This window comes from Aedes albopictus, chromosome 3 (genome assembly GCF_035046485.1).
Source record: "Aedes albopictus strain Foshan chromosome 3, AalbF5, whole genome shotgun sequence".
Classification (NCBI taxonomy): domain Eukaryota; kingdom Metazoa; phylum Arthropoda; class Insecta; order Diptera; family Culicidae; genus Aedes; species Aedes albopictus.
The window spans coordinates 327,559,365-327,579,586 of NC_085138.1; the positions used below are offsets into that span (position 1 = coordinate 327,559,365).

General features: G+C 46.5%; 1 protein-coding gene across 3 annotated transcripts in view; it reads right to left on the bottom strand.

The window, feature by feature from the left end:
• LOC109623345 (protein CBFA2T2) overlaps positions 1-20,222 on the bottom strand; it is a 408,298-nt gene that overhangs the window by 194,438 nt on the left and 193,638 nt on the right. The gene's annotated exons all lie outside the window — the stretch shown is intronic.

The following is a 20,222-nucleotide window of genomic DNA, read 5'->3' on the forward strand; positions in this document are numbered from 1 at the left end:
GCATAAATTCGGGCAGAAGCCCATAAATGTAATTGTTCTATGTTTACTGGGAAAACTATTCGGTGTAAATAGAATAGAATAAAAAAATAAATATTATGCTTTAGGAATAGGAGATCTTGTCAAGGGGTAGCCTTGGTTGAATGAATAAAAATTCACGTACATCTTAGATGACCTGATATATAAGTAATGCATTGATGAAGTAACTGAAGGTAATAGTTAGAGGATCTACTTGGATATAGGGGAAATTACCTATTCTCGGCCGTTTTGTTCTCTTCCTCTTGGGGGGTTTTTTAAAACCTAGTGAACTCAAAGTTGGTCTCAAATCCTTCCCAACTAAGCTGAATCATATGGCCAAGTTTCGGTCAATTTAGCTGACAAAAACCCCCCTGACGAAGAGAACAAACCTGCCGACAATACCCAATGTCAACCTATTTCATAACAAAAAGACAAAATTAAAGTCTTGGTTGATTTGGTAGATTGAATGATCCAAATTAACGTACTTTTTGGAGGATCTAGAATACCTGTAACTCGTTGACGCAGTAGCAAAAGTTGGTATTTTGACTGAAAGGGTCTACTTGGATATGTTTTGATACGATATAACATCTTTGAAACGTTCGTTGATCTGGTAGATCATGTAATCTTATTTCGGGACAATTTGGAGTGTCGTTGATATCTGAAGTACTTTTGAATCGGTAAAAAATAGTTTCCTTGACTAAATGAGTCTTATCAAACATGTTCTGCTAGGAGCAACGTTGTAAATTCATGTATTTATTTGAATCTCCCAGTATTACAACTCCAGGACAGTTTGGATGACCTAGAACATCCCGAAAAAAATATTTAACATAATATATCAGTGTTTCCCTAAGTATTATAATGTATACCATTGGAAAAACATAAATTCGTTCCCGAAATATGTGTAGAAAAAAGTCGTCCCGAAAGGGTTAAGCCGTATAATATTCTTGATGATGCGAAGAATATTATACGGCTTAAACCAGTTGGATTTTTGCACTTGGGCCAGCGCTATCGCTGGAAATGCAATTTACTCAATTTTTGAGCTGTTCCAGTTTAGCTCAGTTTTGTGTGAATCTTACTCATTTTAGAGTAACATTTTCTTAGCGTGTACCGAAAGTATCGGCACCAAGGTTCAATCAATACCGGTATTTCGGTACCATAAATTGGTCGGTAATACCGGGATTTTCGGTACCGGTACTACATCCCTATTTCAGAGTGTTTAAGGTGGATTCAGGGGCATTTCAGGGGGTTTCCAGGGATTGCGGGTTGATTTAGGATGATTTAGAGGGTTTCAGGGAAGTTTTAGCGTATAAGGGTGATTCTGGTACGGCTCCGGTGGTTCCTGAATCACTCTAAAACGCCACTTAAAATCTAAAAACGCCTCTGTAAGGGCTTCAAACTAATATTACAAATAAACCCCTGAAATCTCCCGAGAATTTTCCTTAAGCGTACCTAAAACACACTGAAATTTTAATTTAAGCCTTCTTTCCTGGAGCCCCGAAAACATTCCTAACACCCCTTTATTTTAGGCTCGTATGAAATCCCGGTAAACCCCCTTGGTGCCCAGGGGGGAATTTTTTTTTCGAAAACTAAGTTAGCGTATTTAAAGTACTAAATTTAATGCACATTTTTTTCTTATTCACCACTGTTTCAATTTATACACAGTACATCATCCATAGCATTAAACGAGGTTTCAGTTTTAGGTGGAGATTTAAGGGTAAAAACTGGGTGTAATCCCAGAAACCTCAAGACGATCACAGAAAGAAGTCTTGATAACAACTAGGAATGTAGATAAAAATCGTTCTTGATTCAAATACTGAGAAAGCCATCCCCCTTTCCATCAAGTTCCCAGTCGTAAAACCCCATACTGGATAACAACTACGACTGAAAAAAAAAAGAATCGTGGGAAGAACTTCATGAGAAATATTAACAAAAACGCTGGCTTCCTCATTCTTGGGTAAATCAAAATGGCTAGTTTTGCTCATCCCGACGTTTCGGCTTTTTTATTAAGGCTTTTTCAAGGTAAGCTGTCAACCGTATCTTGATAACTCATTGAAAATGGTCTTAAAAAAAGGCGAAACGTCGTGAAAAGCAAAACTAGCCATTATTATTTACCCAAGACTGAGAAATCCAGCATTCCGGATTCAATATATTCCAGTCATACTCATCCATCATATTAACAAGAACTACTGTAGAAATTCCAAATGGAGCTCTGAATGAACCCCGGAAGAATCTTGGAAAATGACAAGAAAAATTCTGGGAAACTCTGAGCAACACTCAGAATAACTTTCCAAGATCAATTCCGGGAGAAGGAAATCTCAAGTGGGACTTCTAGAGAGAGAAATTCCGCGAGATTAGATTCTTCAAGAAATAACCCAGAAGAAACTCTATACGAAGACTTGCGATAATTTCTTAAAGACAGTGCAGAAGGAGCTCTGGGAGATGTCCCGTGAGGATTCCAATTTTGCGAGCACCTCCGGTAGCGATTTCGAGACTCATCGGAAAATCCACGAAAAACTTCTGAAAATCCTGGGAGGAACTTTGGCGGAAATCTCAGGAATAATTCCGGTAGAAAGATTGGGAGAAATCCCAGTAAGGACTTTTGAAAAAATCCCAGGAGGAACAACGAAAATAATTGCGGAAAAAATGTAAGAAGAACCTAGAAGAAACTCTTGTAGAAATCACGCGACAACACCTGTGAAATATCCCGGGATAAACTCTCAGAAACAGGGATGAGAAATGTATTGAAAAAAAAAAACGGTTACCGACTGTACATATGACATTTTTCCAGACGAACATCATAGGCCCAGCCAAACTCAAACTGTTCGAAAAATAAATGTCGTAACATTTTTTTCCTGCAGCCTTCTTCCTCGCAACGGTTTCCAAGCGCGAGAGCGCCAGTACTCGAGCACAACGACGACAAAAATTTCTGTATCTCCCATTTTCGCATTTTTCTGCGTTTCAAACCGCTTCTAGACAAACTTCTTTACATGCATCACAAAGCTAGGAGTGTGCTCTAGTAATTTGTGCAAATCGATTTAAATTATTTATTAAAACAAGTGAGTTATTAGCAGTTGAACATATTTGACATTTTTCGCAATCACCCGCCTCAGCATGACTGCTCATAAATATTTTCGTGGGGAAGCCAAAACCATCAAGCATCTGCTTGACTGCCGTCGACGCGGCGTCTGATGGTATTGGTGCTGCCATTGTTTTGATTTTATTTTACTGCCAGTATCGATGAACGGTAAACAGAAAAAAAGCTTGGAAAAAAGTCTTATTCTCATGCCTGCTCAGAAAGCTCACGATGAATTCTTAGAGAAAATGCCGAAGGAACTCTGAAGGAAATCTCACGAGGGACTACACCTATGAAAGAAATCCTTAAATATTCTTTTGAGAAACTTAAGAAAATATTGGCCGGAATTCAGGAATCCTGCAAGATTCTCACGGAGGGATTCCGGATAGAATGGCTGAAATCTGGAATATACTAAGAAAAATGTTCTGAAAAGTAAAGAAACTTTTGAGATACCCAGAAAGGCATTTCAAGAGGAATCATAAAAAAGTTCTGGAAATATCCCAAGAAACAGAACTAGCTGAATTACAGTTTTTTAAGGTAAACTTTGCTTAAGAGTGGTTTGTTCCACTTTTGTACAGCAAAAATGTTTGTTGGAACTCCCTGATGGAATTCTAGAGAAATCCTTGTGAAGATTATAATACTAGGCTATTATAGCTTTCTACTTGCCAGCCGTTTTCAAGTTGGAAACCAAAGCCTTATCTACTATACCATCTTAAGGCCCAATTGAGGCATCATTCACAAATTACTTAACGCTATCATGACTTATGTCAAGATGATAAATTAAAATACAAAATTGTGCTTAAGTATTTCCTCTTTGGTTCAATTCAAAACATACCATATCTTCATATCGCACAACCCTGTCACCCCAACCGGCAAAACAAAATGCGCCCAGAAAAAAGTTCACAGCTGCAAGAAACACAAGAGCAAAACGGAAAACCGTCAAAATCAAATCCAAGCAGAATGTTCCCACTTTCCAGCCAGAGCAAGCACCGACTGCCAAACCACGCCGCCGTAGTGCCATGCCATGCCAGTAGCAGCAGCAGCAGCAGTAGCACAACAAACAAAAACATCCTACACCCACCCACATCACCTTATTCCCCTTCCCCTCAATGATGAGGACGACGACGCGCGACGGCAGCCTGCCTGCCTGCTGTTGGTGTTCCCTAAACAGTTTGCTCTCGCCCAACCACCCACCCACCAATCCAGCCAACACAACACACTTCTGATGGGTGAGCTTTTCCGCACTCGCGCCTTCTTCCCATCTACTGTAGTGGGGCACAACAGCCTGCTGATGTTGTTTCTGCTGCCACTGCTGATGCTGATGCCGGTCTGTTTCGATATGCCACTCACAGGCGGTTCCCATTTCATGGCAGAGCACCAGAACGCACACCGGCGCGGCGATGATGGCGATGACGATGACGACCGACCGGCTGACACTTGAGTTCTGCTGCTGCCGCTGCTGCTGTTGCTGGGGATGAAGGGTTGATATGGGGTGGTTTGGGTCCCATAATTAAGGGAGGGTGCATAAGAATGTTTTCTTAATTTTTGAGAATTCATTTTGGGAATGATAAGAATGAGCAGGGTGTTCGCTCGTTTGATGTATAAGCCTGTATTCGGTGGCCAATCTTCTCTTAATTCAATCTTTGCCGGAAGCCTGGTCTTCGATATTTAGTTTTTCGAATCGCACTCAGAATTTATTTGGCAATAGTTTAGGCATTTTAGCTGCAAAACTGTGAGTCGAAAAGGAGAGCGTCCAACATAGCTCTGGTCCTCACAAGTTCCTACCTCATGCTTTCACGGATCAAGCGATGACAAAGACCGCCAGCTAAGAGTTGTGTGCTTAGCTGGTAGTGCAGCCTGGGCACTGTTGTCCTTCTGACTTCAGCTAGATTGAGGAGGTACGACCCGAGCGTCTGTTCACCAAGGAAGTGCGGCTCAAACAGCGTCTGTTCTGGCATCCAGCGGCTGAGTAAGAAACGCTGCACCACGCCCAGCTAGATCCAAGGTGGTCGTCCCAGTGTTGGTTGGGACGTGAAACAGAACTGGCACGATAGCCCTCCGGCGAGACAGGACTGTTGGCTTAGGCCCAATAAGCCAACCGTAAAATCGATACAATCGGCAAAGACCCACGCGACAAAATAAGGACTACAACGATTGGAAACTTGGAACATGGAATTGCAAGTCACAAGGTTTCGCAGGATGTGACAGGATAATTTACTACGAACTACATCCGCAACTTCGACATCTTGGCGTTGCAGGAACTTTGTTGGACTGGACAGAAAGTGTGGAAAAGCGGGCATCGAGCGGCTACCTGCTGCCAAAGCTGTGGCACCACCAATGAACTGGGTACAGGATTTATAGTGTTGGGCAAGATGCGACAACGTGTGATCGGGTGGCAGCCGATCAACGCAAGAATGTGCATGTTAAGAGTTAAGGTCCGTTTCTTCAACTACAGCATCATCAACGTCCACTGCCGACACGAAGGTAGACCCGACAACGAGAAAGAATCGTTCTACGCGCAGTTAGAGCAAACATACGATGGTTGCTCGCCGCGTGACGTGAAAATCGTTGTAGGCGACATGAACGCGCAGGTAGGAAGGGAGGAAATATACAGATCGGTGATCGAGCGTAACAGCCTGCATGCCGTATCGAATGATAACGGCCAGCGATGCGTAATTTTTGCAGCCTCCCGTGGTATGGTAGTCCGAAGCACCTTCTTCCCCCGCAAAGATATCCACAAAGCCACCTGGAGATCACCCGACCATCAAACAGAAAACCAAATCGACCACGTTCTAATCGACGGTAAATTCTTCTCAGATATAATCAACGTCCGCACATACCGCAGTGCGAATATAGATTCGGATCACTACTTAGTCGCTGTATGCATGCGCTCAAAACTTTCGACAGTTATCACCACGCGTCGAAGTCGAACGCCGCGACTCAACATCGAGCAGCTGCGTAACGTAGAAGTGGCTCAAGACTACGCGCAGCAGTTAGCAGTGGCCCTACCAACGGAAGAGCAGCTTGGCGCAGCTACACTTGAAGACGGCTGGAGGGACATCCGATCCGCCATAGGTAGTACCTCGGGTACAGCACTAGGCTTCGCGAATCACAGAAACGACTGGTATGACGGCGAATGTGAACAGTTGAAAAACGAGAAGAATGCAGCATGGGCGAAAATGCTACAACATCGTACGAGAGCAAGTTACAGACTGGCGCGGAACTCAGTCTTCCGTATGAAGAAGCGCCAGCAGGAAGAACGAGATCGCGAAGCGATGGAAGAGCTGTACCGCGCTAAGGACACACGAAAGTTCTACGAGAAGCTGAACCGCTCCCGCAGAGGCTTTGTGCCACAAGCCGACATGTGCCGAGATAATCACGGGAATATTCTCATGAGCGAGCGTGAGGTGGTCGAGAGGTGGCGGCAGCATTACGATGAGCATCTCAATGGCGACGTTGCAAGTACCGAAGGTGGCGTGGTAACAGATCTAGGAGTATGTGTACAGGACGAAAGACTTCCGGCCCCTGACCTCCAAGAGATTGAGGAGGAGGTTGGCCGGTTTAAAAACAACAAAGCCGCTGGAGCAGATCAACTGCCTAGCGAGGTATCGTGTATCCCATCTACAAAAAGGGCGACAAGTTGGATTGCGGGAACTACCGCGCGATCACACTACTGAGCGCTGCCTACAAGATACTCTCCCAAATTTTATGCCGCCGTCTATCACCGATTGCAAGAGAGTTCGTGGGGCAATATCAGGCTGGATTCATGGGTGAACGCGCTACAACGGACCAAATATTCGCCATCCGCCAGGTGTTGCAGAAATGCCGCGAATACAACGTGTGGCACTTGTTCATCGATTTCAAATCGGCGTTTGATACAATCAATCGAGAACAGCTATGGCAGATTATGCACGAATATGGATTCCCGGATAAACTGATACGATTGATCATGGCGACGAAGGATCGAGTGATGTGCGTAGTTCGTGTATCAGAGGCACTCTCGAGTCCCTTCGAATCTCGCAGAGGGATACGGCAAGGTGATGGTCTTTCGTGCTTGCTGTTCATTGTTCAACATTGCTTTAGAGGGTGTAATTAGGAGAGCGGGGATAAACACGAGTGGAACGATTTTAACGAAGTCCGTTCAGCTGCTTGGTTTCGCTGATGATATTGATATTATTGCTCGTAAATTTGAGACGACGGCGGTAACGTACATCCGACTAAAGAGTGAAGCCAGGCGAATCGGATTAGTCATTGATGTGTCGAAGACAAAGTACATGATGGCAAAGGGTTTTAGGGAGGAATCACCGCGCTCGCCACTCCGAATTTATATCGACGGTGATGAAATCGAGGCGGTTGAAGAATTCGTGTCTTGGGCTCACTGGTGACCGCCGACAACGACACCAGCAGAGAAATTCAGAGACGCATTGTGGCAGGAAATCGTTCTTACTTTGGACTCCGCAGAACTCTACGATAGAATAAAGTTCGCCGAAACACGAAGTTAACTATCTACAAAACGCTGACCGGTCGTCCTGTATGGGCACGAAACATTGACCCTAGGTGCAGAGGACCAACGCGCTCTTGGAGTTTTCGAACGGAAGGTGTTGCGTACCATCTACAGCGGAGTGCAGATGGAAGACGGGACTTGGAGAAGGCGAATGAACCACGAGCTGCATCAGCTGCTGAGAGAACCAACCATCGTCCATACCTCGAAAATCGGAAGGCTACGGGCGGGTCACATCATCAGGATGTATGATAGCAAACCCGACTAAAATGGTTCTCAAGAGTCATCCGACCGATACTAGAAGACGTGGAGCGCAGCGAGCTAGGTAGGTCGACCAAGTGGAGGACGATCTGCGGACCCCACGCAGAGTGCGGAACTGGAGACAAACAGCCATGGACCGAGTGGAATGGAGACGGCTACTATGTATGTACAGCAGAGGCCACCCAGACCTTAGCCTGATCGGTAAGGTCAGGCAGAATTCCTGAGAGAATCTCTACATAAATTTCTGCAAGGGGTTGTTCATAAACCACGTAGACCAAAATTCGGCAATCTCAGACCCCCCCCCCCCACCCCTCGTAGACTTTTGTCCATACAAAAATTTTGAAATTTGTATGGAGCATAGACTTTGGCCAGAACCCCCCTTCCCCCCAAAAAGTCTACGTGGTTTATGAACGGCCCCCAAGTATTTCAGGAGGAATTTCTGCTGGAATCACTCAGATATTTGGAAAAATCTCTGGAAGAATGCCTAAAGAAATTCCTACGAGATGAATCAGCCGAGGGCTGAAAATGTCGATAATAAAGAAAAATAATAATAATAATAATAATAATAATAATAATAATAATAATAATAATAATAATAATAATAATAATAATAATAATAATAATAATAATAATAATAATAATAATAAAGAAATTCCTGGAGACATTTCAGCGGGAACTTCCATTAGAATCCCTAGGAGAATTCATGAAGAAATCTCCGGAAGATTTCTGTAGCGGATTTCAAGAAATCACTGGAAAATGTTTCTGAAGAATAGAAGACAGAATTCCTGAGCTAATTACTGGCAGAGTTGTAAAAGCAATCCACGGAGTACTTTCTTAAGGAAGAAATTCTGATTGGTTAATGTAATATCTGAAGAATGCCCTGCAAAAAAATTTTAACGAATCCATGGAAATTTTTTTAAGAAACCTTTGGATCAATTTCAGATAATCAATTTACTATAATATTGTAAAACTTCACTCAAAACAACTAGAATTTATTGATGAAATGTTACATTTGGTTTATTTAAGTTAACGATGTCTCTCAAACCAAGCCCGCAACTGTTGATAATACCACAAAAAATAATCAAAATCTCCAACATCCATCCATGCCATCAAGCTCCATTCCACCCAAACGGTTGTGCACCGGCACCGGTTTATGTCTCCCGTCCATCCGGCACATGTTCCAAATAGTTCCAAACTTCTGGAATCGGGTTTCAACCCAATCCAAAGCAGGAATCCAACACAGGAAACATCGGCCACACAGTGCCACTGGCAGAGCGCATCTCTCTTGAATGGATCCAACATTTGCGGTTAATGTGGTAAAGCAGCAACAAACGAAGAGCTTTGGTATATCCTCTAGCTGGCTTATCCAACGACATACAGACGGAAAAGAATACCTATCTAAACGTAGTAGTACCTACTGCTGCTACTGTCGTCGTCATTGCTCGGGAGATGATGGTGTCATACTGTGGCAGCTAAAATCGTCCTGCTGATGCTGAGGCTTCTGGATCTGGAGTGCCTCGTGTGTGCATACAAGTTCCCAACCGGAGCAACATCCTGCCGAATGCCAATTTTGCACACAAGGTCTTAGTTTCCCTTTCGGAACGGAACCGACCGAAATGATGGTGATGTAACTCGGTACCACCTACTGGAGGCTCCCTATTTCGTCGGTACAGAGTTTGGCAGTGCCCTCTGGGCGATGCAGCAGGATTTTGTCTGTGTGTATGTGGGAAAGTAAAGGGATCTACGCTTTTAGTTAGAGCCGGTCTTTGAGACGTAAATCTTCTCTAAATAGTCGTTTGTCTGCGCTGACCAACCGTGATCCGAGTGATGCACCCTCTCCAATACGGGGGTGGAAGCATTTGTCATTGTGGTTGCACCAAGGGTTGTCATTGAGATGAGATGGATTACAAACCAGATGCGAGCAGAGTGCTAATCTTATGAAATTGAATGAATGGATTTTGAGTGTGTTATTTGAACGAAAGATGGATTATTCTGGCCCCTAATCGTGGTTTCGGAAGCCGGTAAATGTTGAAAACTCTTAAATGCATCCCGCTGCAGCACCTTTCAAACAAATGTAAAATTAAATTTACCGCAAACTTGTGCATCATCTGGTTTTGGTTCCCGCGTTCTCACCGAAGGTACGCTGGAAAGTCTCAAACCAAGATTTACGACATGTTTTTTTTTTCTCCTTGGCTCGCTTGAAGCTGCCTGCCGCTCCAAGTTCTCGTGTTTTTCAGCTTGGCTTCTTTTCCTGCTCCGCTAACTAGACGTGCGAGGTTCCAGTTTAAACAACCCCAAAGCACAACTTTCCTGTTTGCGCCACATACACTTTAGTCGGTTTTAGATTTTTTCGGTAATCCAAATTGCCACGTGTCACCTGCTACCTTCATTCGAGTTGTTCGCTTCCATTAAAGAGCATGGGAACCGGGGAGAATGTGCAAACAGTAGGGTGGATCGGAATTTCATCTAGATGAGAAATTTTGTGAATTACTCACTCTGCGTTAGAATAGAAAATAACTCATACACATCATACAGCGCATACAGGACAATGTTTAGGAAGTCAGATTTCAGAACGTGAGAACTCTTAATTCAACTAGTTTGTGTAGGGTACTATCTCGTGAATTGTAGAATATTTTCGTGGATGTGTCCTTCATCCAAGAACCACATCTAGTCATAGCTGCAAAGGCATGGTTATTCAGCATGACTATGCTGGAGGGTGACCGGTTCGATTTCTCGGTCGGCCCTGGAAGTTTTCGTAGAGGAAATTTCCTTGACTTCCTTGGGCATAGAGTATCTTCGTGTTTGCCACACGACATACACTACACATGCAAAATAGTCATTAGCAGAGGACACTCTTAGTTCAAAACTGTGGAAGTGCTCATAGAACACTAAGCCGAGAAGCAGGTGTTTTTTTTTTCAAGTGGAAACGTTACGCAAAGAAGAAGAAGAAGAAGAAGAAGAAAAAGAAGAAGAGGAAAGATGTACTCTCTAGCAGGAGCAGAAGAAGAAGAAGATCTAGCACAAGCGACGATGCCTGAACGTATATTTGGCTTCATAGTGATCGGGAACCATGCGAAGTTTTTTTTTCTATCTGTATTAACGAGATTTTTAGCCCTAGGCTAGTTCATTTCGGGACCCACGTTTCACTTCCCTTCCGAAGGAAGAACTTATATTTTGTGAGTATACCGGGGGTGGGATTCGATCCTAGGTCCTCGGCGTGATAGTCACATGCTGTAACCATCACACCTGTTCGCGCTCAGCGATTCCTGAAGAAGTTCGTCACATCGCAGTTACCTGTGAAATAACGACAACCCGGATCAACAATGGTCCACTGCACGAATTTATACTGGCCTGCTTACTCCCACACGAAATTTGACGTTTAAGAGGTGTCGGCACCGCTCAAACGTCAAATTTCCTGTGAGAGTAAGCAGCCCAGCAAAAATTCGTGCAGTGGACCATGTTGTTAGTTGATTGTGGAAACGACCGACGGATTGGCAGAGTTATCCCTCTATGGTTGGCTTTTCGGTCCGGATAAATTATAAGCGGGGTGATACTATTTCATCCGACGTTTCGACCCTTGGTTTGGGTGTTGTTAGTAACACTCGACAGATGGCCTCCGTGGCGTACATTAGGAATCCGCGCAATCAAATGAAGTCATTACCAATTTGGACACGAAGCAAACAAGACCGTAGTCACCGAACATTAATCAGAAACCATTAGAATAAACAATTAGTTGACTAGGGTGTCCGGCCATTTGGTCTAATGCCGTTTGGCCGAATCGTAATCAAACGAATTCAAAAGTAGTCTAACTGCCAATATGATCATCAGAAATATTTCCTTCTTTTAATCATTGGTATTCTTTCTAGTTTTGATATTCAGGGATAAGTTGGCGTTGAACCTGCCTATATTTTATCAAAGATGTATCCTTCTTTGACTCACAGGCTGTTCTTTCAAGTTATACTGAGGCTGGGAACAGTGACATGGTCACTTAAGTTCATCATTCATTTTTCGGTCAAACAGCATTCGGCCAAATGGCATTCGATCAAATGACCCTTTCTGCCAAATGGCGTTCGTTCAAATGACCCAGAACCGTTGACTAGTAGTAGAAGTGTATTTTGTTTCCCCTTTTCCAGAATTGGTCCCAATACCGGTTCTCCCAGTCCATCGTTCCGTTTACAAATCATTGGGCTCATGGCCGAGCCCAAACAACACCAGGTCCGTTCCACATCCATGCAAAGTAAGCTATTGGGTGGATTCCAATAAGAAACCGAATCAGTGTGTTGAGAATGAAAGAAAAATTCTTCACCTACAAACTTATAAACGAATGGGCTAGATGAAAGCACCCTTAAGGCCTACGAGGAGTTTTCGGAGATGTACCGCGGATCAGGAGAGATAGTTTCTTCCGACCTGCAATAATTGGAACATGAAGCCTTGATTTAGCTGTCACCAACAATAATAATCAGCGGGTTGTGATATTTTGCGGTCATCATTGTTTGGACAAAGGTCGGATTATTATCCGATATCAACGCTTGTCAACCAAAGAGGTTGATACACAGTACCATCAAAAGGCAAACGCGAGAAAAGAAGATACCTACGGATTTGATAATGTCAACAGCTGGTTCGACGAGAACTGGTAACGAGAATAATGCTATTAAAATTCTAATACTAGTGACCGGTATCTGGTTCCACAGAGAGGCGTGAAGAGTGGCAAAAACAGAAGAAAAGTCGTTGGGACAGCAGGGATTATAGTTCCGAAGCCAGACGAATCGCACGGCTAAGAATTGGACTACAGGACTACCCCAGCAGGATCACGTGAGACTCGTGAAGACTGCAGAAGCGGCGGAACCTATGAAAGAAAAATTCAACAAGCATACCCAGGCGGAGGCCTTTGCTTTGGCCGGTAGTCCAAAAGGTGTTGTGGATGCGACTGCTCGTGATAAGCACTCGCAGAACCGGGTGAAATTGCCGTCAGGTGAGGAGCTGCCTGGCGTTGCCTGCAAGGCTAGAAGGATACTAACCCCAAAGGTCGGCAGTAATGCCGGCAAGTCGGACCGCAGTTCCGTAAAGCTGGGGTGGGTGGGCCTGAAAAAGCTGGCCCATCCAGGAAGGATGGGAACAAGGGGCTGCGACCGTTGGTAGGCCTTCTGTTGGCGCAGCGAACACGGTGGGCAACACAAACTCCTAGACCGGAAAACTCCCACCGTCGCGAGATTCGTGATACAGCGAAGAAAAACTAAACCGCCGATTATTCATAACATGTTTATTCGTTAACGAACTAGTACGGACTATTTACAAAACAATACACACATCGGCTATAAGCTTTGTCATCTCTCATCAACGTATACACTCTAGGACTTACAAAAACAATCATCACAATCATTAACTGATGCTGCTGTCATACTGTTCATCGTACCAGGGGGCTGGCACTACTATATTCCAACACCTTCAGCAACCACAGAGTAGAGCGAACCATGCGGAGGACCCTCTTGGACAAAGGTCGAGCGGAAGAAGAAGAATATAAAGCCACAGGTTGAGGAATTTAAGGGACCATGACCGAGGCGTAAAAGAGTATGTGACAAGCGTGAGAAAGGCGTCGCGCTTGTCGTCATCAAGACCGAACAGTCGAAGTACTCGGACGTCTTAAAGCCGACGCGAAGCGAAGCCAAGCTCGTGGGTCTGGAAGCCGACGAGTGCAGATCAGACGTACGGCGGGAGGTGTTCGCCGTTGCGAAAGCCCCACTGAAGACCGACATAAGGGCGAGCAAAAGGCTTGCTTTGAGGGTCTCTGTCAAAGAGTCATGTTATACCTTTGCTATTATTACTACCTTACATACCTACCATACCTTGTTCATACCTCAAAACACATACACCTTGCTCCGCGCTATTTTGACGTTTCATTCTTGCTTCCTCGCGCGCGAGAGCATGTGCTCAGTTTTCCATACAAACTAATTTGTTAACGTTGAGTAATAAATAAATAGTTAAGTGCTAAATCAATTAGCTGTTGTGTTAATTATTCGGCCAGTCACAACAGTTCTGGCGACGAGGATGGCGAATGCGGAAAATCCTGGTCGAAGTGCTGCTGTAGGAGGAGGAATTGCCGGTGCAATCGGGCCGGCGGCTGTCGCTGCTGCTGGAGCTCCGCCACCAAACTTTGCCATTGATCCCTTCGACAAGAAGAAGTTGAAGTGGATGCGGTGGGTGGAGCGGCTGGAAAATGCTTTTGCCATCTACGGAGTTGTCGACCCGGCGATACAGAAAAACCTGCTTCTGCATCATATGGGATCGGAAACGTACGACATCGCCTGCGACAAGATTGCGCCAGACACTCCCCGACAGAAGACGTATGCCGAGATCGTCGATGCCCTGGAAGGATTCTTCAACCCCCAGCCGTTGGAAATTAGTGAAAATTTCCGTTTCAAGTGCCGCCGGCAAGGCGATTCGAATGCGGCTTCGCCCGATGAGACAGTCGACGAGTATTTGGTGGCATTGCGGCGCATCGCCGTCACCTGTAACTTTGGCGCATACCTCGAAACGGCCCTTCGGAACCAGTTGGTCTTCGGTATCAAACGGAATGACATCCGAAGCCGGCTGCTAGAGAGGAGGCAGCTGTCACTCCAAGATGCCCGGGACATAGCCGTGAGTATGGAGCTTTCCCGGAAAGGAGGTGCGGAAATCGAGGGGAACCTCGGCAAGCAGGAGGTAAACGCCGTGCACCGATCGACTGGATTGAAAGGTAAAAAAGAGAAGCATAACAAAATAAACGCTGGGGGAAAGTCTTTTACTAAAGTGGGACAAAGTGCAAGCGATTCTTCTTGTTTTCGCTGTGGGGAAAAGACGCACTTTGCAAATACGTGCAGGCACAAAGATACCGTGTGTTCGTTCTGCAAACTGAAAGGACATCTTGCGAAAGTGTGTATGAAGAGATCCGCCTCCGGGAGGTCGGACGCGAGCCGTGCCGGGAACAAAACGAATGCGGCGCAAGCGAACTATTTGCACCAATCCGGTCACGGTGACGATTGCGAAAGTACACAAGTGCGGGAAGTGTGTACCGTGGACACTAAACTCGGTAGTGCGCGATTCTGGTTGGACATGCGAGTGAACGGAAAGAATATTCGGTTCGAAGTGGACACTGGATCGCCGGTTAGTATCGTGAGTGCGAAGTGCCGGGACAGATACTTTTCCGAATCGCGGATGCGTGGTTGCACCACAAACCTTGTGAGCTATTGCGGTACCAGTATCGACGTACTGGGGATAATCGATGCGAGTGTCGAATACGGAAGTGGACAGGTTACGTTACCGTTATACGTCGTGGACTCCGACAAACATCCACTTCTCGGGCGCGAGTGGCTAAATGCTATTCCGGTCGATTGGAACAGTGTACTCCAGAATCCGGATGCGGTCAACGAGATTACAAATGCTACTTCAACCCGTGCTGCTGCGCTGAAGGAGGTTTTGGGAAGATTCCCGAAAGTGTTCGACGACTCCATCGGGAAAATTTGCAGTGTCCAGGCCAGCCTACCGTTGAAGAACAATGCCAGGCCGGTGTTCCTGAAGGCGAGGAAGATTCCCTTCAACTTGCAGAAGACGGTGGAGGACGAATTGGACAAGCTCGAAGCGGAAGGAGTGCTGACGAAGGTGAACCAAAGCAACTGGGCCACTCCAATCGTCCCGGTGAAAAAGTCCCAAGGCCGTGTGCGGATTTGCGGGGACTATAAACAAACGGTCAATCCAAACCTGGTTGTGGACAGACATCCGCTACCAACCGTGGATGAACTTTTTGCGTCGTTGGCTGGAGGGAAGAAGTTCTCCAAAATCGACCTCGTTCAGGCCTATCTGCAACTGGAAGTCGCCCCGGAGGATAGAGAGATACTCACCCTGAGTACTCACCGTGGCTTGTATCGTCCAAATCGACTGATGTACGGCGTCGCTTCGGCGCCAGCGATCTGGCAACGCCAGATGGAAGTGATTCTTCAGGGAATCGAAGGAGTCAGCGTATTTCTGGACGATATCAAAGTCACGGGCCCTGATGATGCAACACACCTCCGACGTTTGGAAGAAGTTCTGCGGCGGCTAGACCAGCATGGCATTCGGGTGAATAAGGACAAATGCGAGTTTTTTGTGGATCAGATTGAGTACTGTGGCTATCTCATCGATAAAGATGGTATCCACAAGATACGGAAGAAGGTTGCTGCGATCCAGGAAATGCCTCAGCCCAAGAACAAGGATGAAGTCCGGTCGTTCGTTGGACTGATAAACTATTATGGAAGGTTCTTCGAAAACCTCAGTACGGTACTTTACCCTTTGAACAACCTCCTCAAGAACGACGTGCCGTTCAAGTGGACAAAGCAGTGCGAGGAATCGTTCAGAAGCGTGAAGAACCAGATGCAGTCCGAGAAATGCCTTGCTCACTACTCGCCCGATTTGCCGTTGATCCTTGCTACAGACGCGTCACCCTATGGCGTAGGTGCGGTGCTGAGTCACCTGATGCCGGACGGAACGGAACGTCCGATACAGTTCGCTTCCCAGACGCTCAACCGAGTTCAGCAAAACTACATGCAAGTAGATAAGGAAGCATACGCGATCATTTTCGGCGTCAAGAAATTTTTCCAGTTCCTGTACGGCCGGAAGTTCATGCTGATCACCGACAACCAAGCGACATCCAAGATATTCGGAGAGCACAAGGGATTGCCGGTGATGTCAGCTCTTCGAATGCAACATTACGCAACCTACTTACAGTCGTTCGACTACGAGATCCGTTTTAGGAAGTCTGCCGACCACGCTAACGCGGATGCAATGTCCCGGATCCCTCTTTCTCAAGCAGATCCGGAGAATGTGATTGAAGAGGTCGACGTCATCGAGCTTAACTAGATCGAGACGTTGACGTTGACTGCTGCGGAGCTGGCTCAGGCCACGGCCGAGGACCGGTCGGTGCGGAATCTCATCCAAGGAATTAAGCACGGCCAGCCAGTGGATCCCAAAGATCGCTTCGGGGTGGAACAAACCGAGTTTTCACTCCAGAAAGGTTGCCTTCTAAGAGGAATACGCGTCTACGTACCGCCGGCACTGAGGAGGAAAGTGCTGGACGAGATGCACTCTACCTATTTCGGAACAACCCGGACGAAGTCATTAGCTCGAGGATACTGCTGGTGGGTAGGAATGGACCACGACATTGAGGACATGGTTTCCAACTGCGCCGAGTGTCAATCGGTCAGGCCGGAACCTGCTAAAACTAGACTGCACTGCTGGGAGACGCCGACGATGCCGTTTCAACGGGTCCACGTGGATTTTGCGGGCCCGTTTCAAGACACGTACTTCTTTATTCTGGTCGACGCGTACAGCAAGTGGCCGGAGATAAAGGTGTGCAAATCAATCACGGCGGAGAGTACGGTGAACATGTGCCGGGAGATATTTGCCATGGTGTTCAATTTACCTCGGAAACTTTCCAACAGTTCCTGCGGATGAACGGTGTGGTACACAAAATGGGAGCACCGTATCACCCATCGACGAACGGGCAAGCAGAGCGCTACGTGCAAACCTTTAAACAAAAGCTGAAAGCTCTGAAGTGTCCGAAGTCTGAGTTCAACCTGGAGTTATCAAACATACTGCTGACCTACAGGAAGATGCTGCATCCGTCAACGGGCCAATCGCCGTCAATGCTGATGTTCGGTCGTCAGATCCGCTCAAGACTGGATTTGATGCTGCCGAAAAACGAACCGAAACCTACTGAAAACTTGACCGTACGAGTGTTCCAGGACGGAGATCGAGTGCGAGTGCGAGACTTCCTCTCGCGTGACAAATGGAAATTCGGAAGGATCGTCGAGAAGGTCGGCAAGCTTCGCTATTCCGTGCGCCTGGACGACGGAAGAGTCTGGGAGCGCCACATCGACCATATTGCTGGAGTTGGCGCGAACATGCGTGAAGGTTTGGTGAATCCCCCTAGGGATGAGGTATACACTGAACGAACACCATCTACGATTCCAGTTCCTGCTTCGGTGGCAACCGCTACTGAACCGGCTGAAGAGGCAACTACTGGTGAACGACCGGTGGTGCACGCTCAACCTACTACGTCAACTGAGGCTGTTCCTGAACCAGAGCCGGAACCTTCGGCAACAAGGACGCCGCGATTTGGTAATGTAGTATCTGCACAGCCCCTCAGGCGTTCAAATCGAGTGATTAAACCTCCCCAAAAGCTGAATTTGTAATCCTATTGATCCATTTTTTCAAAAAGAGGGAGAGTTGTTATACCTTTGCTATTATTACTACCTTACAAACCTACCATACCTTGTTCATACCTCAAAACACATACACCTTGCTCCGCGCTATTTTGACGTTTCATTCTTGCTTCCCCGCGCGCGAGAGCATGTGCTCAGTTTTCCATACAAACTAATTTGTTAACGTTGAGTAATAAATAAATTGTTAAGTGCTAAATCAATTAGCTGTTGTGTTAATTATTCGGCCAGTCACAACAAGTCAATGCGAATCCGTGATGCCTACAGGATCGTGATGGCCAAGACGAGAGGTGTAATGGCTCCTACAGCACAATCTCCAGAGATGTTGGAGGGGATCATCTAGGGGCTTTTTCCTCGACATGATCCTAGTCCTTGGCCCCCTTTCGTAGGACAGCCGGGGGCTGGGGTTGGCGATGAGGAGAGGGCCACCGATGTGAACCTGCGGGGATAGCAAAGTCCCATAGCGTAGGTAAGGCCCCAGATCGGTGCGGAGGTCCGAAGCTGGCGATAAAAGTAGCTATTGCAGACGCTTTCAGAGGCTTGCAGAGATGTTCAGGTCTGGTATGCAGAAATGCCTGGACGAGTAAGTTTTCCCAGAAACTTGGAAGAGGCAGAGCCTGGTACTATTGCCAAAGGCGGGGAAACCACCCGGAGACCCGTCGGCATGTAGACCTATCTGCTTGATAGACACGGCGGGGAAGGTGCTCCAGAAGATCATCCTCAATAGAATGTCGAGGTTCACCGAGGGCGAAAATGGTCTTTCGAGTAACCAGTACGGCTTCCAGAAGGGGAGGTCTACCGTAGACGCTATCTTGTTGGTTACAAAAACCGCCGAGAAAGCACTCGAGCCTCAGAGGAGCGGAATTCGTTTATGTGCGGTAGTGACTCTGGATGTAAGGAATGCGTTCAATAGCGCCAGCTGGTCTGCTATTGCCGATGCGCTCTTGCGTCTGGGGATACCGGAGTACCTGTACAAGATTCTCGAAAGTTACTTTCAGAATCGAGTACTAGTTTACGACACGGAGGTGGGTCGGAAGTGCTTTCACATAACCTCAGGAGTCCCGCAAGGTTCCATCCTGGGTCCGGTGTTATGGAATGTCATGTACGACGAGGTGTTGAGGTTAGAGTACCCAGTGGGAGTGGACATTGTCGGATTTGCTGACGACATTACGCTCGAAGTCTACGGTGAAACGATCGAGGAGGTGAAGTTGACTACCGACCATTCGATCAAGGTTGTGGACGCGTGGATGCGGTCCAGGAAACTGGAGCTGATTCACCACAAGACTGAGGTAACGGTTGTGAACAACCGGAAGTCGGAGCAGCAGGTGGAGATCAGTGTAGGTGAGTGCACTATCCTGTCAAAACGCTCCGTCAAACACTTGGGCGTGATGATCGACGATAGGCTTACCTTCGGTAGCCACGTTGATTATGCCCGTAAAAGAGCCTCCACAGCTATTGCGGCACTGTCCTGGATGATGTCCAATGGCTCTGCGTTATACGTCAGTAAGCGCAAGCTTCTGGTTAGTGTTGCTACGTCCATACTAAGGTATTGTGGAGCGACGTGGGGCACTGCGCTAAGTACTGAAATCTACCGTGGTAAGCTGGAAAGTACTTATAGGCTGATGTGCCTGAGGATTGCGAGCGCGTACCGTATCGTATCACACGACGCGCTCTGCGTCATCACTGGTAATTGTGCCTATCGGCATCCTTGTCAGCGAGAACATGGATTACTTCGAAATGTGCAGCACAAGAGGCATACGTAGGATCGCCAGGATGACCTTCATGGTCAAATGGCAGTGTGCGTGCGACAGTTCCACCAAAGGAAGGTGGATCCATAGATTGATTCCGAGGCTAGATAGTTGGATTGATAGGCACCATGGGGAAGTAACATTCCAACTGACACAGGTCCTTTCAGGCCATGATTCCTTCCGACAGTATCTGCACGGTTTCGGGGATGCGAGTTCTCCCGAATGCCCTGTTTGTGCTGGTTTAGAGGAAACGGCGGAACAGGTTTTGTTCGTGTGCACAATGCATGACCGCATGCTTTCCACATTCGGGGAGGACACAACTCCGGACAATCTTGTCCAGAGGATGTGTAGGAATAAGTTTTGCTGGAATGCCGTCTCAACGGTTATAAACCACA